The sequence below is a fragment of the Labeo rohita genome, chromosome 7, assembly GCF_022985175.1.
Source record: "Labeo rohita strain BAU-BD-2019 chromosome 7, IGBB_LRoh.1.0, whole genome shotgun sequence".
Lineage (NCBI taxonomy): Eukaryota > Metazoa > Chordata > Actinopteri > Cypriniformes > Cyprinidae > Labeo > Labeo rohita.
The window spans coordinates 30,608,634-30,629,683 of record NC_066875.1 but is presented as its reverse complement, the minus strand read 5'-3'; the positions used below and the strand labels follow the sequence as shown (position 1 = coordinate 30,629,683).

Here is a 21,050-nt window from a genome sequence, read left to right as displayed (position 1 = left end):
TCAGCCGTATACAGGGCTGACTGACAGCTCCCTCAGAGCAGCTTAAGCTAAGACGGCACAGTGTAACACAGTTCAACACAGCTCAGCTGAACACTACACTGCATACCACTTTACCTGCACACTCCAAAATTAGATTTGCACTAGACGTGCAACAAAACGCAGGACAACATGTTCAAAGTTACACCTTTGAGTAGTGTTTTTCACACTGTCACAGTGGAAATAAGCGGCATAAGTGCCAAAAATATGAAAACATTTTGGTGGGCGTATCTTGTATTTCTGACAAGGCCAATCAGTGTTTCATACTCCTCACATTCTAAAAAAGACGCACATACAGCACGACCTGTCTAGTCCGATTCACAAATGACCCTTATGAGATTCTTTTAATGAATCATTCAAAAAGACTCATAAGTTACCGGTTTGAATCAGTCTGATGAATTTCACTGAATGAACTTCAAATCTGTCATCGAATGATTTAACATTTGCCTCACTTACTAAACTGCAAGTGTCACGTCAAAACGTCATTATTTTAATAATGTCATTATGCAGCTTTTATTTGTTGTACAACTATGACAGCAAATATATTCTGTCTTTATCTGTATCTTTGATAGCTTATCATAAGCCTTAGTAATGCAATTAAATTGAAAAGTAGGCCTGCTTAATTTAATAATATGACAAGGGAAGAATTGAAAAGTTAACTATAAGAGAATAAATCTATTCTTGCATTTCACTCTGAAAAATTAGAAAAAGGATAGTTCACCCAAAATTGAATATTCTGTCAATAATTACTCACCCTCATGTCGTTCCAAAACCATAAGAGCTTTGGTTATATTGAGGACATAAATTAAGATATTTTTGATGAAATTCAGGAGCTTTCAGACCCTGCATAGACAGCAACACAACTGACACATTCAAGGCCCAGAAAGGTAGTAAGAACATCACTTAAATAATCCATGTAACATCAGTGGTTCAACTGTAATTTTGTAAAGGTACGAGAATACTTCAGCAATTTCTTCAATTTTTGATGCGAGAGCGCCACGATGTATGCGGCAGAGAATGACAGGAAAGAGAAGAAATTGTTGAAAAAAGTTGTTGTTTTTCTTTCCTTTTTGCATGAAAAGTATTCTATAGCTTCAGAAAATTGTCAGCTGACAATCACTGATGTCACTTGGGCTATTTTAACGATGTCCTTACTACTTTTCTGGGCCTTGAATGTGTGTTTGTGTCTATGCAGGGTCAGAAAGCTCTCAGATTTCATTAGAAATATCTTAATTTGTGTTCTGAAGATAAATGAAGGTCTTACAGGTTTAAAACAACATGAGGGAGAGAAATTAATGACAGATTTTTATTTGTGGATGATCTATCCCTTTTAAGATTCATTACCTCTCGTGGTGCAGTAGGTCCTAGCATAAAATAGTTTGGGAACCTCTGCAATACACTTCATCACTGAATACTGCAGTTATATGCTCCATAAATGCTAAAGAGGAATTCTAAAAATGAGTACCGCAGCATGTCTCAACACAGGGGGCAAATCTCAACATGGCATAACTTCAATAGGAAACTATGACACTTATTCAGATAATCCTTAAACTGTCCTGCCAATCAAACCACACGCCTGCATAAAGCCCTCACGTCACTTGCATTTGCAGCCTCTCCGAGAGATGTTCTCTGCATGCAGTAGCTGTCGCTTCATCGCTGTTTCATCCCAAATTACCACACGCTCTTCTGTCCTCATTGAAATCAGCTAGTGACTCACTGTAGGATCATAACACAGCACTTGTAAAAATTCCCATTTTCTCCACATCACCCCCATGCATTATCTCAACCTCCTCCGAACATTCCTCACTGAAATCCGAATCCAAAGCGGACCCCCTTCAACACCAAATGTTTACGCTCCAGCTCTCATAAATGTCTACTCGTTGTTAATCATGTAAGTGTACACGTGAGATTGTTTTTACAGTGCATGTAAAGTGATCACATGACCTCTGCTCAACTTAGCATGGCTGTAAACAAGACTCGTATTTGACACATGAGCACATTTTCAATCCAAAGTGACTTAGAGTGCATTTAAGGTAGGCAAGACTGTGAATGTTTTTTGGAAAAGAAAGGACATGATGTGTGGCCAAGTATGTTGACCCATACTCGGAATTTGTGCTCTGCATTTAACCCATCCAAGTGCACACACACATTAGCAAGTAGTGAAAAAACACACACCGTGAACACACACCTGGAGCAGTGGGCAGCCATACTGCTATCGCTGCGGCGCCCAGGGAGCAGTTGGGGGTTCGGTGCCTTGCTCAAGGGACTCACCTTGGTTGTGGTATTGAGGGTGGAGAGAGCACTGGTTATTCATTCCCCCCACCTTAAATCCCTGCCGGGCCTGGGATTCAAACCCGCAACCTTTCGGTTACAAGCCCGACTCTCTAACCATTAGGCTACGGCTGCCCCCGCTATTAATTTGCGCTATTAATCTCAAACTTGTAATTTAATAGTCCCACAGCACAAGGTGTTTTGAAATCTATAACCCGTTTTTAAACTGTATAAATAATATATGCTCTTTATACTTAAGTATAAATGAAATTATAGTACTTTTGCTAGAACTCCACCAAACATATACATTTCTGCAACGCTGTAATTACGTACCTTACTGCACATTTGCAGCAGTTTCAAAGTGAAATGTCCTGAAAGTGGCGCTAAAACACATTTGATACATGACCATGGCATGTTTTTATTACATTGCTACATGCACGTATTGCTGCGTTTTTATTATGCTACTTGAGGTATATTATTTCAAATAATTTATATTTACCCTGATCTTCAAATTCAAAAAGTTTTTACCCCCTGGCTCTTAATGCTTGGATTGTGAAAGGGGGTGTAAACTTTTGACCTAAATTGTATACATTAGACATTTTTAACATTTAGGGGAAAGTTTTTAGATCTGCTGCTGTAAGTTATGTTATGGCCGACCAACATGATTTGGGACTTCTGTGCCATTGTTTTAAGGTCATTTCCAGACAGTCATTGAGCTGTGTGGAGTGTCTTTCATTCCCATTTGCTCTGAAACTTAATTTGTAACTCTAATCCCCAGTCTCACGCACACACATGCATACGTACACGCGTGGCCACCTAGGATGATGAGGGCACTGGCAGGTCAGAGGTGTCACAGCTGAAAATATCAGGCCGACTCCTGCTGCTCAGGTTCAGCCCAGGCTCCCGATGAGTGGCAGAAGCCTTTGAAAGTGTGTGCGTGTATGTGTCCGTGATGCGTTTGTGCGTCAGTCAGAGGCCCTTCCAAAAGGACCCGGCGCATTGTGTGCTCCGAAAGGTTGAGCGGGCGAATGGAAATATCCATTGGAGATGATTGACAATGCCTGAAACCCATATATATCACTCTGCCGAACGCTCATCGGAAATATACGTCCCACCCCCCCAGTCTAAATCCTTGGAGATAGAGCCGCTTAAGCACAGCGCTTCTGCACGACTGTGTTCGTGCACTATTCACAGGCATGAATGTACCATTCAGTCGCTCACAATCGGAATAAATGTAACCCGACACCTATTCCGCTGTGAGAAGACGAACGCCTCCGAATATGCAGCCTGTATGAATATCTGCAGCTAGACATGAGTAATATATCATATCAACTTCAGAAACTCGACAAATCCAATTATTCATGTTTGTAGTTGTTTGAAAGCTTTGGCTGTGAGCAAAAGAGGGAGCTTTTTGCAATAACAGTTTATATTTGATAGTGAAACAGTGCGCCTCAGCCCTAAGGTGCGTTTGTTTCTTAAAAAAAATGGATCTTATGTCACAATGAAAGAAAAATGCCACGTGACTTCACTTCTCTTCTCTTCTCTTCTCTTCTCTTCTCTTCTCTTCTCTTCTCTTCTCTTCTCTTCTCTTCTCTTCTCTTCTCTCTTTCTCTCTGCTCTCCTCTCCTCCCACTTGTATTTTTGCTCCAGACAATTCACACTGGCAGTTTCCATGACAACAAATAGAAATTTCCCTTCACACCTCATGCGGGTGCATTTCACCGCCAGTGCATCGAAGACAGCGCCCGCCTCCCGTGTCACAAACTGTCTGTGCCATGCTCTTGTGCTCCAACCTCCATTTCTCCCCCCCCAAAAAACCCTCCTCCCTCCTTCTCTACCCATGTCACTAAGCCTTAGCTCCAAGCTACAGCCCACTAGCTTCTTCAAGGCCTCACGCTGGCCGCGAGGGTACGAGTGTCATATAGAATCACGCTCTCTGGTCCTCGTTTCCCTATCTCTCGGAGGCTGGTTTGGTATTATTCGGTGGGTTAAGATGAGTCCCATGTATGGAGTTATCAGAGCTGAGAATGATGTCAGTAATTGCACAGAGCGGCTGAGGATGTGCCGTGTGCCCGTGGCGGTGAGTGTGTGTGCGTGTGTGTATGTTATGGATGGCTGAGTACGTGCAGTCTTATGTGTTCTGTTCTCTTACAATTCAATCGTTTCTGCATCAACAGTCTTCCCCTCTCTCTGCCAGAGCATTACTTCCATTCACTCTGTCATGCTCCTATTCTTGTTCATACAGTTTTTTTTCTTCTGCTCTCTTTCACAATTTTATCTCTTCCTCTCATTCCCGTGGAACTGTCCCTCGACTGTTATTCTGCTCTGTCATCCATTGTCCTACTCATTTATTTGAGTCGGTTTTTTTTTTGCGTTCACTCTCTGCACCTCTCTTATCTCACTCTCTTTGTTTCACATAGTCCTGCAGAGCTACCAGACTGGTCTAACATATATTCATAGCTGCCGAAGGGACCCATTTCAAAAGAGGCTTCTGTTGCCAAGACAGCAGATTTTCTCTCTGCAAATATTACAGGATGTAGTTACAGCACATTTAAGGGTGAAGTGATGTTGTCAGCCCTTTGTACGCCTTACTGTGAAGTAACTCAGTTTGATTGCTATCATCCATCAACATAAGTCAGAGATTGGAATAACTGGCTGCCTTCAAATTCATGAGTTGGAATTGAATTGACTTGGCCACACCCCAGAGGAGGTTGAATTGGGATGTCAGGAAGAGGAGTAATATGCCCCAGGTAGAAATAAAGTATACTTGAATGCACTAAATAATACTTCAATACAAGCAAGTACATTTGTAGTACAAGTTCTACACTATAATTACACTAATTAAAAGTATATTTCTACTTCAGTAGTACTTCAGAGCACTTGAAAAAGTATACTAAATACCACTAACACAATAGATTTTTAGTGCATTAAAATAAATAATACTACCGCAAAAATATAGAGGTGTAGTTTATATAAAAGTCTTAGTAGACTTTTATGTAGAAATCCTGTTTAAATTAAATTGATTTTCATTAAAAACATTACTAATAAACTAGTTTGAAGTACATTTTCCTAACTGTGGTATGTATGTACACTTAATATAAATGCACTAATTAGCACTGACACTTAAATTAACTTTAAATATAGTCAGATATAGTACATCAAATATACATAAGTGTTTTATGAGTGCATTACTTAAAAGTGTTCTAAGAACACTTTACATACATTTTAGTGGATTTTTATAGATACTATCACTAAATTGTATTTTAATAGATTTTCATGAAAAACAATACAAGGCATTTGAAATGAATGAATGTGTAAAATATGTGGGCAATACATTATAAATACATTTTGCATATATTTATTATATATTATTCTTATATTTTAAATAGTACGTCTATTTTCTATGTATAAGTATATTTTGAAGTGTATGAAAGATGGGTTCAAGTGTAGTACAAGTGGTAACTAAATATATTTTTAATACCGAAATAGTATTTTAAAAGCACATTTTAGTTCATATTCATGGTGTCTCAAAATAGCACTAATTTTTAGTATATTAAGTACAACATTAGTGCGTGAAAATAGAGCACTACATACATTATGAAAGTGTACTAAGTGTACTAAAATAAAGTGTATTTTAGTGCACTTTTTTCAACTGGATCCACAAAATAAACTAAACTAAAATAAAATAAAAATATTAAATATTGCTAATTAAACTGTCTAACAATACATTACAATTTATTGAAAAATATTTTTCTTATTATTCTTATCTATTCATAATCTTTTCACACCAATGAAAATGTTGCAAAGCAGCCTATAAACCTTTACAAAAAAAATTATCATTTAAAAAAACTTAAAAACTAACCTATAGGCCCATTTTCACAGACGAGACTTAAGCCAGGACTAGGCTTTAGTTAAATTAAGGTATTTAAGAAGCTTTTAATGTCTTAAAGGAAAACATTATAGGTGTGCATCTTAAGACAGAACAATGGCGCTGACATATTTTAAGATATTTTCAATTAAGACAGTTCAAACATGCATTTTAGTCTGGAACTAGCCTTACTAGCCTTGTCTGTAAAACCGGGGTTTAAAGTTTACCTTGATACACCTCTAGTTGAAATTACTACTAAAGTTTCTACTAGTTTCTACTTCAGATTGCAATTCTGCATCCTGTTTGCTAGATCAGTTTAAATAAACTGAACGGGATTAGAATTTAAAAGGCATCGTCAATTAAATTCTGAACGGTGCACACCCTGATGTCAACACATTATCAAACTTTGAACTTTGACATTACACCATAAAGTAACCAGAAAGCCATGACCTTTGAACTCAACCTGTCAAAAAGATTCATGGTAATTAGTGTTGCAAAAACCAAGCATTCAAAGCTTTCCAATTAAAAGATAAGCATCACAACGATCATTTAACAGTTGCCTAAGTACTGATCACGGACAATATGTCATTTATTACACACGTATCTCATAAATGATGTAAAAACACAATTGATCTCTTCCTCAATTGCAGTCCAAAGGGGGAAAATAATTTGCCTAAATCTTCCTCTGCCCATGACCGGCAATCATTTTTGGGCAAATTAAAATTTTGATTATCACTTGATTGCTTTAATTGGTCGAGAATCAAACGCCGCCTGAAGAGGCCCTGGGAAAAGAGCTGGTAATTAGGGTACAGACTCGTGATGAGGAAGAGGGCACAATAGCATTGCAGGAGAGAGATTGGACATTATCTAAGGATGAGTTGGGGGAACCGAAGAACGGGGGGATTAGAGCGAAAAGAGAGCGGGACCAAGGGTACGGCGCAGAGAGAGTCAGGTTAAAGGAAACTGTTGGAGCGTAAAATGGTGTAGAATTTCTAGGGACAGTAACGGGCCGGGCATTATGTTTCCAGCGGTGTCAGGGATAAGGCTAGCCGCTTACTGCCACGGTCCCTGGTAGTGTGAACGCTACAGAATGCCCACCATGTGCTTGGCTATTGTCCTGTGTCAGGTTTAATGTTACACCTTTGAGTGATGTGGCCTATTCCTGGAAGACAGCCACAAGCCCCAACTCAAAGCCAGCAAGACCGACTCCAAACCAAATATAAAACTGCTCTGCAAAGGACATTCATGGCCTGTTTCATTCAGTAACCTTGCATGAGGATGATGCATAAAGTATCCTTCTCCTCAGACCAAACAGGACACAGGACTAGCTCATTGGCGAGCCAGTCGACACAAATGAGCATACGCACCCTGACTGTTCCGGCCAGTGGTAACAAACACGCTCGGACACAGCTAATGCGAATGTGACAGCTGACATTCCACGTCGGAAACGTTACGTAAGCGTGCCGAAGCAGACACGCCAAGTGTTTGCGAGCTGGAGTGGAAGCGGAGACGGGAAGACCTCACAGATTGTTCCGGGTCCTCTGGCAAGTTCACCTCCGTTTTGCAGACAGCAATGATGGGCGCTCGTCTATAAATATCAGCACCCCAGTGCTGATTTACACCCTGTGGCCGTAGCCCAGAGTCCACAGGCACTGACCTTCAAGGCGGAATGCAAACACACAAAGACAAATCTGTCTCTTTCCATGTCAGCTTCTGCAGTTTACAGTAAATAAAGAAGCCCACAGAGAGCGGGACGATCTATAATTAAAGTAGAAAGGTCACCTGTACCCTAGTACCTGTTGACTCCCGTCCTCCAGCCACTGGTGACTTTTCCCTGAAGTCAAACAACGGCAGGAGATAAGACTGGGACTAATTAACACCTCATTTATTTTGGTGCACTGGTGTGGACAAGTGAATGTGCGTAAAAGGGGAAGGACCACATCAGCATTCAAGTGTTATTGTGTTTACATCGCCGCATTTTAAGCGTATGCGTGTGACCCCTGGATGGAGCGCGGCGCAGTGCTATTTTGTGTGCAGGGTGTGAGCTCAGGCACATTGTCTTCAGTGGGAGTTCGGCTACTGTGTCTGGAGCAAATCCAAGAGTCTAGTAATTGCTCCATGCAGCTTCCATGTTAAATATTTAAACGCTGCCGTACATGAATGACTGGAGGATCAGTTGTCAAAAACAAGTCTGTGGGCCCTCGCAGCTGAAAACGTCCCATAATGGCAAAACTCTTTGTCCTCGGTCACCGGCCACAGTCGAAGACGACACGAACACACGGCGAGGGACTTGTTAGGCTCATGCTACGTCACCTGTCACGCACACAAATAGAGAATCGAGTCTCAGAAGCGAAGCAGGATGACTGCGAACATAATGAAGAGTTAGATTACCAAAAGGATTCATTCAAAAATGCACACACACAGAAGAAAGATAAAAAATGGCCTTCTTTGTTTTTATTTAATATATTATGTTTTGTTTTTTTAATTTTCAACATTGCACATAATTTCATTTCCATCACATCTCATATTGCTGCCTACAAAATGATATGCATGTAGAAAAATCCAGAAGATTGATGAATTAACCCCCAGAAAAAAGAAACAAAAAGAAAGAAAGAAATGATACAGGGTCTCCAATATACAAAAAAACAGTAATAAATAAATAACACAAATACATCTTCAATCAGGATGCAAGTTTCCAAAACCAAAGCATCATGCAGAAAGAAAGGGCAAGCCCATCCAAAACTCACATGAATAGAGGAACATCTGGTTATTTATTTACTTCTTTGAGGGGGGGTGATTCTATACACTTTCCTGCCGTCCGGATTGTTCGTCGTAAGAACACAGACTCACAGAGCGCATCTCCCTCTGCATGCTTGTTAGGAGGCACAAAAGCTGACCCAACACACACCAACACACCTCTCATCGAAGCGGGAATACACTGATGTCCGCCTGTGATTACCAAAATGATCTGATATTAGATTCATATTTCTGACGTGCAATTGCCTGTGTTTCGTTAGTGACCTGTAGCTGTATACACTTCTGTAGGCCGGACTCTAGAAGTAAGGTGATCTGGTAATTGAAAGAGATCTCTTCCAGTCAGCAATGTTCTCCTGCGGTTTCGTTACTGTGTGGAGACAAGGGTGAGCAGCCAAGCGTTACACAGGTAACTCTGTCCATTACGACACTTTACAAAAGTGAAAAAAACGCCTAATGATTCTGAAGAATTTATCTAAGCTCAGACAGTCACTTGTACACAAAGTACAATATATTCCATGCTGCAATGAAAGCCACAAGAAAATTTGTATTGTTCATACGGTACATCAAATATCACATTGGTGTGCTAAGGTTTCAGGTACTCTATAATTGCTAGATTTTAAGTTGCATTTCTAAGTTGTATTTCTAAGGATTCTCTTCGTTTTTGTCTCAATATCTCTCACACAGTAGCTGGGCTGTTTTGCAATCAAATAGGGATGCACAATATATTATTCAATATTATAGATTTTTTAATTTATATATTGCAGGGGTGTCTAATGCCGCTCCTGGAGGGCCAATGTCTGGCATAGTTTAGCTCCAACCCCAGCTAAACACACCAGAACCAACTTGGATCAGATAACATTCCGATCAGAAGCGTGTTTCCACTTGTCTTTTCAGTGTGTATGTGGACAACATCTGGATACAGGTCGCATGTTAATGGAAAGTGTAAACACAGCCAAGGTCTTACTAGGCATATTAGAAACTTCCAGGCAGGTGTGTTGAGGCAAGTTGGAGCTAAACTCTGTAGGACTGTGGCCGAGTTTGGATACCCCTAATCCCGCTCCTGGAGGGCCACTGTCCTGCAGAGTTTAGTTCCAACCCCAATAAAACACACCTAAACAAAAGTAATCAAGGTTTTCAGGATTACTTCCGGGTAGGTATGTTGGGACAAACTAGAGCTAAACTCAGCAGGCCCTCGAGGACACCCCGGATATATTGGATCTGGGTGTCTAATCCCACTCCTGTAGGGCCAATGTCTGGCAGAGTTTAGCTACAACCCCAACTAAACACACTAGAACCAGCAAAACAAGAGGTGCGTTTACACTTGGCATGCAATCACCTTGATCCGATCAAGCAGATCAGATCATCAGTCAATCAGGACACGGCGCGTTTACACTTGGCAACATCAGCTGACTTCTCTATCTGGATAACCGATCAGATCTGTCGTTCCTGCGCAATATTTAAATAAGTCTGCGGAAGATGTTTGACCCGAAGTGGTTCTTTTCAGTCGTCAGACATTTAACAAATGAAAATAACTGTACAAGTCTCACTAGCGCATCCCTCTTCTGACAGTTCGGTAGAGAGAGGGCAGCCTTTTGCATGACGTCGATCTGCGAATGCAGACATGATGACTGGATTGCGTTTACATCACCCTGAGATCCAATCACAATGCGTCTTCAACTACCTCTGGACCAGGACATGCTTATCAGATAACATTCTGATCAGAAGCGCATTTACACTTGTCTTTTCAATGTGTATGTGGACAACAGCCAGATACAGGTTGCATGTTAATGTAAACACAGCCAAGGTCTTACTTGGCACACTACAACTTCCAGGCAGGTGTGTTGGTGTGTTGACACCCCTAATCCTACTCCTAGAGGGCCAGTGTCCTGCAGAGTTTGGTTCCAGTGTCAAATAAACATACCTAACTCAAGGTAATCAAGGTTTCCAGGATTACAAGAATATTCCGGTAGGTGTGTTGGGAGAAACTGGAGCTAAACTCAGCAGGCCAATAACTGGACGAGTCTTACTAGCGCTTCACGTCCTCTCTACTCTGACAGTTCGGGAGAGAGGGGGCAGCGTTTTGCATGACGTCGATCTGCGAATGCAGACACGATGGCTGGATTGCATTTACATTACCCTGAGATCCGATCACAATCTTGACTACCTCTGGACCAGGACACGCTGATCGGATATTATTCCGATCAGAAGCGCGTTTACACTTGTCTTTTCAGTGTGTATGTGGACAACATCTGGATTTTGATGTTGGATGGCATGTTAATCCCAAGTGTAAACACAGCCAAGGTCTTTCTAGGCATACTAGAAACTTCCAGGCAGGTGTGTTGAGACAATTTGGAGCTATACTCTGCAGGACTGTGGCCAAGTTTGGACACCCCTAATCCCATTCCTGGAGGGCCACTGTCCTGGAGAGTTTAGTTTCAATCTCAATAAAACACACCTAAACCAAAGTATTCAAGCTTTTCAGGTTTACTAGAATATTCCGGGTAGGCATGTTGGGACAAACTGGAGCTAAACTCGGCAGGCCCTCCAGGACCATGTTTGGACACCCCAGAAACATGTTGGATCGGGGTGTGTAATCCCGCTCCTGGAGGGCCACTGTACTGCAGAATTTAGTTCCAACCCAAAATAAACACACCTGACCCAAAGTAATCAAGGTTTCCGGGATTACTAGAATATTCTGGTTAGCTATGTTGGGACAAACTGGAGCTAAACTCAACAGGCCCTCCAGGACCAGGATTGGACACCCCTGTATTGAATATATTTCAGCTGATATTAAATATGTGCATGCTTGTTTCCCACATTTTCACATTTAGATAATCTTTGCCGTCATCTAACACTCAACTGAAGTTTTTAAAAACACTAATTCAGTAACACTGTTTCAATTCAGTCTTGAAATGAATATCCTCTACATTGCAATGTAGTGGTGTCTAAATTCACTTGTACCACTTGTACCACCAAACATTTGATTTTATTTTTTAATTAAAAAAATTTAAAAAGAGAAAATAGCATGAGTTTAATATCAGCCATTTATTGTCTATCAGCCATGACGTAAAAAAACAAAATAATTATTGGCGTAATTTTATTGTCAGTGCATCCCTAACAGTCAAACATAATTGATAATGGTAATATTGAGTGTGCATCTAAGAAGTGAACTTTTAGATATCTTTCCATTGCATTGCATATTCACGTGTAAATCAGGCAGCATAAGATGAATATGAACGCAATAATCGATCAAATCAATGAGAGGATGTGCTGATATGGTCTATCTCATTTAGCAGGTAATTCTCCTTTTTTACAGGGCAAAGCTTCCTTTTCCTCCAAAGCCAGCTGACCAGTCAGCACTGGCAGAGGATCTCCATGGTAACAAAGTCTCCTCACGGTTGGCTGGTAATTCTTGGCTGTTGACTCAGTGTGTAATGAAAGAGCCATGCGCATCGCATCGTGGATGTTAAGAAATTCTTTTGTTCTCCAATGTAAACCATTCCAATCCACTGCATCGAGCACAGAGCGACATGTCGTGGTGACATCATAGTAGCACTAACACATATTTACATATTAAAGTCACATGCAGATCTACAACATGTGACGTGACGCAACGCTCCATGTTTAGTTGCTTCATGGCGCTGATCCACCTGATGATCTCGGCTTCAGTTTATGAAAAGCACTCAGCAAGTGGTCCTCTGCTGGAGAGTCCAGTCAACTAACTAACACACACGCTAAAAAAAAAACGAGAGAGCTGAGGAGAGAGAGTCTGCAACCGGCAGGATCGGCTTCCACGAGGTGCACGAAACCATTAGGAATTGAGAGAACGAGAGAAAAACAGGGCCCGGGACTCGAGAAGGCTAACAGTCAAAAAGTAGATCTGCCTAAAATGATGCGTGTGACCTTGAGGACACAATAAAATAGACATCTGCTTATGTACATACGTCGTGTTTCATGTGCATCTATTTTTACTAGGTCTAAATCTCTTCGAGAAATAAAAAGAGGTCCAAACATAGAACATAGATTTTCAGGGTTCGACTTTGGTTATATAATATTCAAGGCTAGATTTAAAAAAATAGATAGTACACTTCCATAGAACTTTGCATACAGATTACTTGAATGTATTTCCATGACAACAAAGCAGCTGGTTCATTCTAGAAATCGTTTGTGTTTATATTCTATAATATCAGACCACGTTTATCCTAAAATTCTGACACGTCGTCTATTCGGAGAGCTTCCGACAGGAAAGACAGACAGAGGGACAGAGAAACAGAAGACAACTGTGTGCATAAGTCTGCATGCTTGGTTGCATGTCAGATAGGCAAGGAGGGAAAGCAAAAGACAAAGAACGAGAAAGGAGTGGGAGATGAAAAGAGAGACAGGGAGGATTGTGGGGCAGTCATTTCAGAGAGAGTATCGTCTCTTTCTGTTGCTGTGTCTCCCAACAGAGAGAGAGAGAGGGAGAGAGAGAGAGCGTGTTAGTTAACTGGGAATATGACTTGCAGATCTGTTTATATGTGGCTTTATTGTCATGCTGTCGGTGTGTGGCACTGTAATTTGCAGTCTTCTGTTTGAGGGCACTATTTATAGAGGGTATTGCAAAAGGGACGAATTGAACTGCAATACCAAAATTCCAAGTTCACAACAGCAGAGTAGTGTTATTCCTATTGCGATCAACTGATTGGGAGTATTTATAAACCAAACTCTGTCGTGGGTTATCACTGATATTTAAAGTGGATGCAGGCAGAGAGAAGCAGACTCAGCTCACCATCTGATCGGTGGGCATCAGTCCAGTAATGCACCAACTCAAATGAATAACCAGCTGTCCACCAAACCTGATGGCACCCACAATTCACAATTCAACTTTCATCATTTATATGCACCTTAGACACCATCAAGGCCACCAGACATAGGTCTATTATTCAAATGACTATAACTGATGTTTTACGCCTCTGGGTGTTAAAGGGACTGTTTACATAACAATGAAAGTTCAATCATTTACTCAGCCTCATGTTGCTCCAGACCTAAATGACTTTCTTTCTTCTGTGAAGCAATTGAAATCATTTCAATCAGATTTTTAGATTCTAAAAGTTCTGTTTATATGAACCCTAAATGTCTGATTCACGTATTGAAAAAAAGTGGAAATATGTAGTAGAGAACCCATGAAAGATTTACGTTATTTAAAACATCCACATCGTTTTATACATTTTTTGGACTATGGGGGGCACCGTTATTTTGATGAAAGCAAACGTTTTCACTCTGTAAGCTACTGGCACTACCTGTTGCTATTTTTACCGCAACACAACTCGGAAAATAAAATACTGATGCGATGTCACATTGTTCGGCTTTTAGTTGTAATGTTCGGTCGAAGGACAACAAGAGAAGCAATTCACTGCTTTCCTAGCGATAAGAAGAGGAGAAAAGAATGATAAGATGCCTGTGGATGAATAAACTTCCTAAAGACTCACGTCTCGTTCTCTCCACATTAGCCTTGATGTCTTTGAGGCTTTTAGCAGACCACAGCTACTGAAAGAGCTTACAAATGACAGAGACAAGAAACGCTAGATGCCATCCTGGCAGGATGTAAACATGCCGACGCGTATCGTGACGCCGCAGCCACTGAAGGAGCTTCTCAGCGTGGATTTCACTCGATATCCGACTCCTTGTGAGGAAATATCGATTGTGCGGCATTTGGTTTAAACCTACGCTTATATCTGTCAACACCTGTAAGCTCTTTCAGTAGCTGTGGTCATTGTATAAGTATTTTATTTTCCAAGTTGTGTTGCAGTAAAAATAGCAACGGGTAGCACTAGTATCTCACCAAGTACAACCATTCATGTCATTAAAATAATGGCGCGCCCCAGAATAGGTATAAAACAATGTGGATTTTGAAATAACGTAAATCATGGGTTTTCATCTACATATTGCATAAGAGACATCATTTACATTCTATTAAGCCATACAAGTCTTAATACCCTGGGCTCCTTTTAATCATCTGCTTGATCGTGACATATTCTTCTCAACACTGCACGTTCGCAAGGTATTTTTGAATCAGTCGGATTTAAGCCTTTATGTGCTTAACTTATTTTAGGTCTACACCGTTCCTTATAGTCTGATTGAAATTTCATTTTAGATTAAAAGTAGATTATTTGAGTCTCTACAAATGCATTGACTTGCATTGTACGGACAAAAAACTAATATATTTTTCAGAAAAAGGAAGTCACATAGGTTTGGAATAACATAATGAGGGTGAATAAATAATCACCATAATTTCTGAAATTTGGGGTGAATGATCCCTTAAAAATAGTTTAGGGTTTTGATGACAGACACAGCTCTTCTAATCTAAAAGCGGATTGTTCTTGATTGTTGAAGATGTGCGCAAAGCAATGAGTCTGGGTGCTGAGGGGTATGCGATTTGACCCTGCATTCATACTGTAAATGTGTGACCCGTCCAAACTGACATCATTGAGCGCTGCCGCTGAATTTCTCCATTCCAGCCGGCAGTCTTTTGGTTTAAGAAATGAAAAGAGATAAAACTAGATGGAAGAGGCTGCCACAGACAGACAGTAGACTTTCCCTTCACTTATATTTAACAGCTTTCACCAGGCCTACCACAAAAAAACAAGTGGCAATATTACACCCAAACAAATATTTCTCTATTATAAGAAAATATTCACATCTGTTCTCGCAAGACACTGATTCACTCATAAAGAGGAAAATGAAAACATGTCAAGCTTTTTTTAAGAAGTCTCCTGCTGCAGGTTCCTCTACATAAAGATGTAGTGTACTGTGTCTTTAAGGCATTTATTGGGGCGGGTCTTAGAACAGTTTGACACCTGGCTTGATGATGGACTTCCTGTCTTACTGCTCGTCGGTGAGGCAGCAGTGTCCACTCTCTATCTGATGTCCAGCAGTGGCTTCAGTGACAACTGCGTCGACGGGTCCGTCCCGTCCACTTGCCGTCCGCTGACTAGCAGTCATGGCCGTTCCCCTCTGTAGGAGTCCAAAGGCTGACGGAAAAGTCTCTCATAGGCAAGACTCACAACACTGCAATAGAAATGAAAGAACAAAAAATGTCCATTACTGACGCAGCTTTTATTTATATCTTTGTCTATTTCCTTCACCTGGCCTAGCAGCAAATTAAAGTAAGAGTTTCCTCAGTGATGTCATTACAGTGGCGGTATTTACAGTGACAAAGAAGTGCAGTGTCAAGTGACACACAGAAGACTGTCCTGTCTGGCACATTAACCCAGACAACCTTCACCTGTACTCAACAACAACTACAAGCTAATGAGATTAGGGGTGAATTCATTCAAAAGTGCTCTGCTCACTCCAAAGGACACAGCACTTGAAGTGAGTGCTCTGAAGGGTGCAGAGCATTGTTGTCTCCTATGTTGCACTACTGTTGTTTGAGGTTGTAAAATATCATGGTAAACCATGATACTTTTTTTTCAGAATTCTTTTATAAATAGAAAGTTCAAAAGAACAGCATTTATTTAAAATAGAAGTCTTTTGTAACAATTGTAAAGTCTTTATTTTGATCAGTTTATGCATCATTGCTAAATAAGGATGTAATTATACTATCAATATCGTGGTATCGCGATAGCAAAACTGTCTCAATATTATCGTCGTCACATAACAATATGAAATGATATAGGTCTTCCGGGCTAAAATTGAAAGCACAGTAAGGCCTAATCCCTTCATCAAGTCTGTTTTCACTGCGTGTTTCAAAGCGAAGCGAGCGCTTCGATCAGGCGATCGTGATCCGTTGTTTTCCGTATCTCAGAATGCACTTGAACTCGTTTATTGCTTGTACTGTGTATTTAGCGCATGTTTGGGAATGCATTGGCCACCAGTTATTTTTTTTTTACGGCAGATGATTACAGCATTTCACTAGATTTGTAGCCTGTTTTCACTGAAGCTGCAGTTTTCCTTCTAAATAAAAGCTCTATTGCCATTTCTGTCAAAATAAAAGCTTAAAAGAGCAGTATAAATGGCTGACAAATTAAGAAATTAGAAAAGAAGTATTGTAATATTTTCTGCTGTATTGTAAAGCAAAAATAATATACCTATGAAATATTCATTTCATTTATTTTACAGTGCACTTGTTCTACAATATATGTATTACAATAATGTACAAAATGTTCGTCTTGATTTATCTTTTTTTTTTTTTTAATGCAATGAATATCGCATCGTGACTATACATCGTGATAGTATCGTATTGTAAGATTTTGATATCGTTACATCCCTACTGCTGAAAAACTTTATTTCTTTAAAAGAAATCTTATTGATCCCAAGTTTTGAATGGTAGTGTACATCTTCACATTAATAGAGTAAAATTCATACTGTTCATTCATTCAGCTGTTAGGACTGTTGTAAAAAAGAAACTCTGTGTAAAATATATGCATATTTAACAGTAATGTCTTTTCAATTGGCATTTGGTTAAAACAAACCAACATAAAAAGAAAACAGCAACAACAAAAAATATGTACAGTATTATTAATAAATATGTTAAATTCCCAGGTAATTTGTCAAATAAATTATTATTAAAATTGCTCAGGAGGATGCACTACTCAGGATCACATTATCATAAACCGTAAAATTACTTCTATTCCAATCTCACAGCCAATTTGTACGTATTTTGCAAGGTGGCTAATTCGTACGAATTTGTACGACCTCACACGCACAATTCTGTATAATTTCTGTGATGTTTAAGTTTAGGGGTGGGGTTAGGTGTGGTCCTTTGTATGAATTCCTACAATTTTGCCATCTTGTAAAATACGATTTTTATAAAATGTATGAATTTGTGTGAGTGAGGTCGTATAAATTCATACGAATTATCCACCTTCTCAAATATGTATGAATTGCTGTAAGATTCGGCCTTCAACATCAAAGCATACTAGTGCACATATAAAGATGAATAGATTGAGAAAAACACTTTTGAGAATGAAAGTGTTTTTTTTCACTCTGTGTACCTCAAAAAGAGATGTTAGCCAGAACCACAGCTTCAGTCACCATTTGCTTTCACTGTATGGAAAAATACGCTCTGGAAAAAGATATCAGTGTTCCTAACATCTCCTTTTGAGATCCACAGAGGAAAGAAAGTCATTCAGGCTTGGAAAGACATGAGGGTGAGACAGAATTTTCAGTTTTGGTTGAACTATCCCTTTAAGTCATTTCCAACACTGCTTGAATTACAACAGGACAACTTGCCAGTCACATGGAGTAACACGTTACTTATACTTTTAACCACAGATGTTCATACAACACAATGCCAGATAAGCTGATACCATGAAACTGTACATCCCTGCAAGAAAGCCCACATTTTCAGTTCATTCCATAATGCGTAAAATGCCAGCTGCAGCAAGAACGAGGGCCATGTCAGTGTGGCAACTACACTACATAGGCTGCTCATCCGAGAAGATGGCCAACAAAACAGATGAACATTCCAACCTCCAATGTAGACTGATTACACCAGAGCAGCGCCAACACATCACACCAGTCCAGAAACATGGCCAATGGACATTGTCAGGCTCTTTTGCAAAAATGTGTGGGAAAACATCCCACAAATTATGCTTCAGAGGCTATATTGCATCAGACATGATACTGAAAGCTCTGCAAAAAAAATGACTGATAATGTTTGCAGTTATTGCTACTTTTGCTGACAAGTTAATTTTGCTGTTTCTGCCAATAAATACACAAGTATTTTGAAAAGTGAAAAATGTCCTCATTCTGTCTATGTTCTCATTTCATAACCTGGCATTAAAGAAGCAGTATAGTTTAAAAAATAACAACAACAACAAATACTTGTTAGTGAGATTTATTTTTGAAAGAAATTAATACTTTTATTCTGCAAGGATGCATTAAACTGGTCAAAAATTATAGACACTTATAATGTCACAAAAAGATTCCTGGAATCTTTCCTGGAAAAAATAAAAGTTTCCACAAAAAATATACAATCATGGGAGTATATAACATTTTAATACATATTAAGTCTTAAGTCGCTGGGGTTTATTTGTAGCCAATAGCCAAAAAAACATTGTATGGGTCAAAATTACTGATTTTTGTTTTATGGCAAAAATCATTAGGATATTAAGTAAAGATCATGTTCCATAAGATATTTTGTAAAAATTCATACTGTAAATATATCAAAACTTAATTTTTGATTAGTAATATGCATTGCTACATTTGACAACTTTAAAGGTGATTTTCTCAATATTTAGATTTTTTTGCACCATCAAATTCCAGATTTTCAAATAGTTGTATCACGGCCAAATATTGGTCTATTATAGCAAAGCATACATCAATGGATGCTTTCAGATGATGTATAAATCTCAGTTTGGAAAAATGGACCCTTATGACTGGTTTTGTGGTCCAGGGTCACAAATAAAAAGTGATTTTAAACTGTAATAATACTAAACAATATTGTTTTACTGTATGTTTTATAATACATAAACGCCGCCTTAGTAAGAATAAGAAAATTTTAAACTTTTAAGAATAAATGGTGTACAAGATAAATAAAAAGTGACTTTTTTAAAAGAATAATTTCAATAGAGTTTAAACCTATAAAAGAACTGAAGAAAATTAGTGTTCTGTGTAGTTGAGTAGTGAATTACTGTAAATACGTGCACAACAGCTTTATTTATTTTGAAGGACAGTCTTCAGCTAGCAAGTCTAAGCTACTTAAAATGCCTGTTTGTTTTTCTAATTCTTCTCTTACAGCGGAATTCCTACTAAACACTAAAGTAATAAATAAACACTGATAAATACTGGCACGGCGTTGGGCTGGCAAGCCATCAAATGTGTGAGATCTGTTTCTATGCTGAGAAGTCAAACGTATAAAAACAGGCAAGCATATGGTCTAATCAAAGCGTAGTATTTTGAGTTGATTTGTGCCACTGGAAACAAGCGTACCCCTCAGAGCCCCCGACTAACATACACATTCTCCTTCTGATTCTGCTCTCCTCTTTTTCCTCTCTCCACTACTAAACGACGTTCATATTTTCCTGGCACAGGAGAGGTCAAAACATGACTGAATAAGGAATTCTCCAGTAATTGAGTCCAATTTTCCTTTTTCTGAGACATTTCATTCCGTAGCTAATTTTAGCGCTCCTGCACACAGTCTTTTCTGTGTTGTGAACAGGGATCCAACAACAACCACAAATCCCATGAACTCTGGCGAGCACAGTTTAGATTTACTGTACAGCTGGGATCAATGACTGCAATAAAAGTAAAGGTAAAATAGAGTATGAATACTTATAGATTCAGAATAATTAAAATGATTATTTTTTACAGTGATATTTTATATACACAAAACACTTTTCTTTTTTGTAACCAATATGAAATAATTATACACTGCATAATTACTTACTCACATTATTTTTCTGGATGAGTGGCATTCTAAGAATCTTTCATTAAAGGGATAGTTCAGCCAAAAATGAATATTCTGTCATTGATTACTCACCCTCGTGTCGTTGCAAACCTGTAAGACCCTCGTTCATGCAACTGACACGTTCAAGGCCCAGAAAGGTAGTAAGGACATTATGTATAAATAGTCCATGTGACATCAGTGCTTCAACCATATTTTTATGATGGTAAGAGAATACTTGTGGGGAAAGAAAACAAAAACAACTTTATTCAATTTCTTCTCTTCTCTGTCAGTCTTCAATGTGCGTGCCTAGAGGACTATTTTACATGGACATGGACTATTTTAACGATGTCCTTTGACCTTTCTGAGTCTTGAAAGTTGTGTTGCTGTCTATGCAGAGTCAGAAGCTCTCGGATTTTAGCAAAAGTATATTAATTTGTGTTACGAGGATGAACAAGGGTCTTACGAGTTTGGAACGACATGAGGGTGAGTAATTAATGACAGAATTTTCATTTTTGGGGGAACTATCCCTTTAACTCTTTCTGCAGATTTCATCATTACACCAGGAGATGGCAATAAATAAATAAATCATTCATGGACCAATTTGTTTAAAGGGGTCATCGGAGGCAAAACTCACTTTGAACATAAATGTGTGTTGGCAGTGTGGGTACACAACCACCCTATTAATGATAAAAATACACCCAGTGTTATTTTTGTAATCTTTATAAGAAATATCACCTATTTCAAATC

General features: G+C 39.2%; 1 protein-coding gene and 1 long non-coding RNA gene across 2 annotated transcripts in view; one reads left to right on the top strand and one right to left on the bottom strand.

The window, feature by feature from the left end:
• The window catches only part of LOC127168334 (uncharacterized), a 66,968-nt gene that overhangs the window by 30,452 nt on the left and 15,466 nt on the right, over window positions 1-21,050 (top strand). The gene's annotated exons all lie outside the window — the stretch shown is intronic.
• kcna4 (potassium voltage-gated channel, shaker-related subfamily, member 4) overlaps window positions 8,603-21,050 on the bottom strand; it is a 39,780-nt gene continuing 27,332 nt past the window's right edge. The window contains 1 exon segment of the mRNA XM_051115143.1: window positions 8,603-15,979. The gene's annotated coding sequence lies outside the window, so the exon portion shown is untranslated.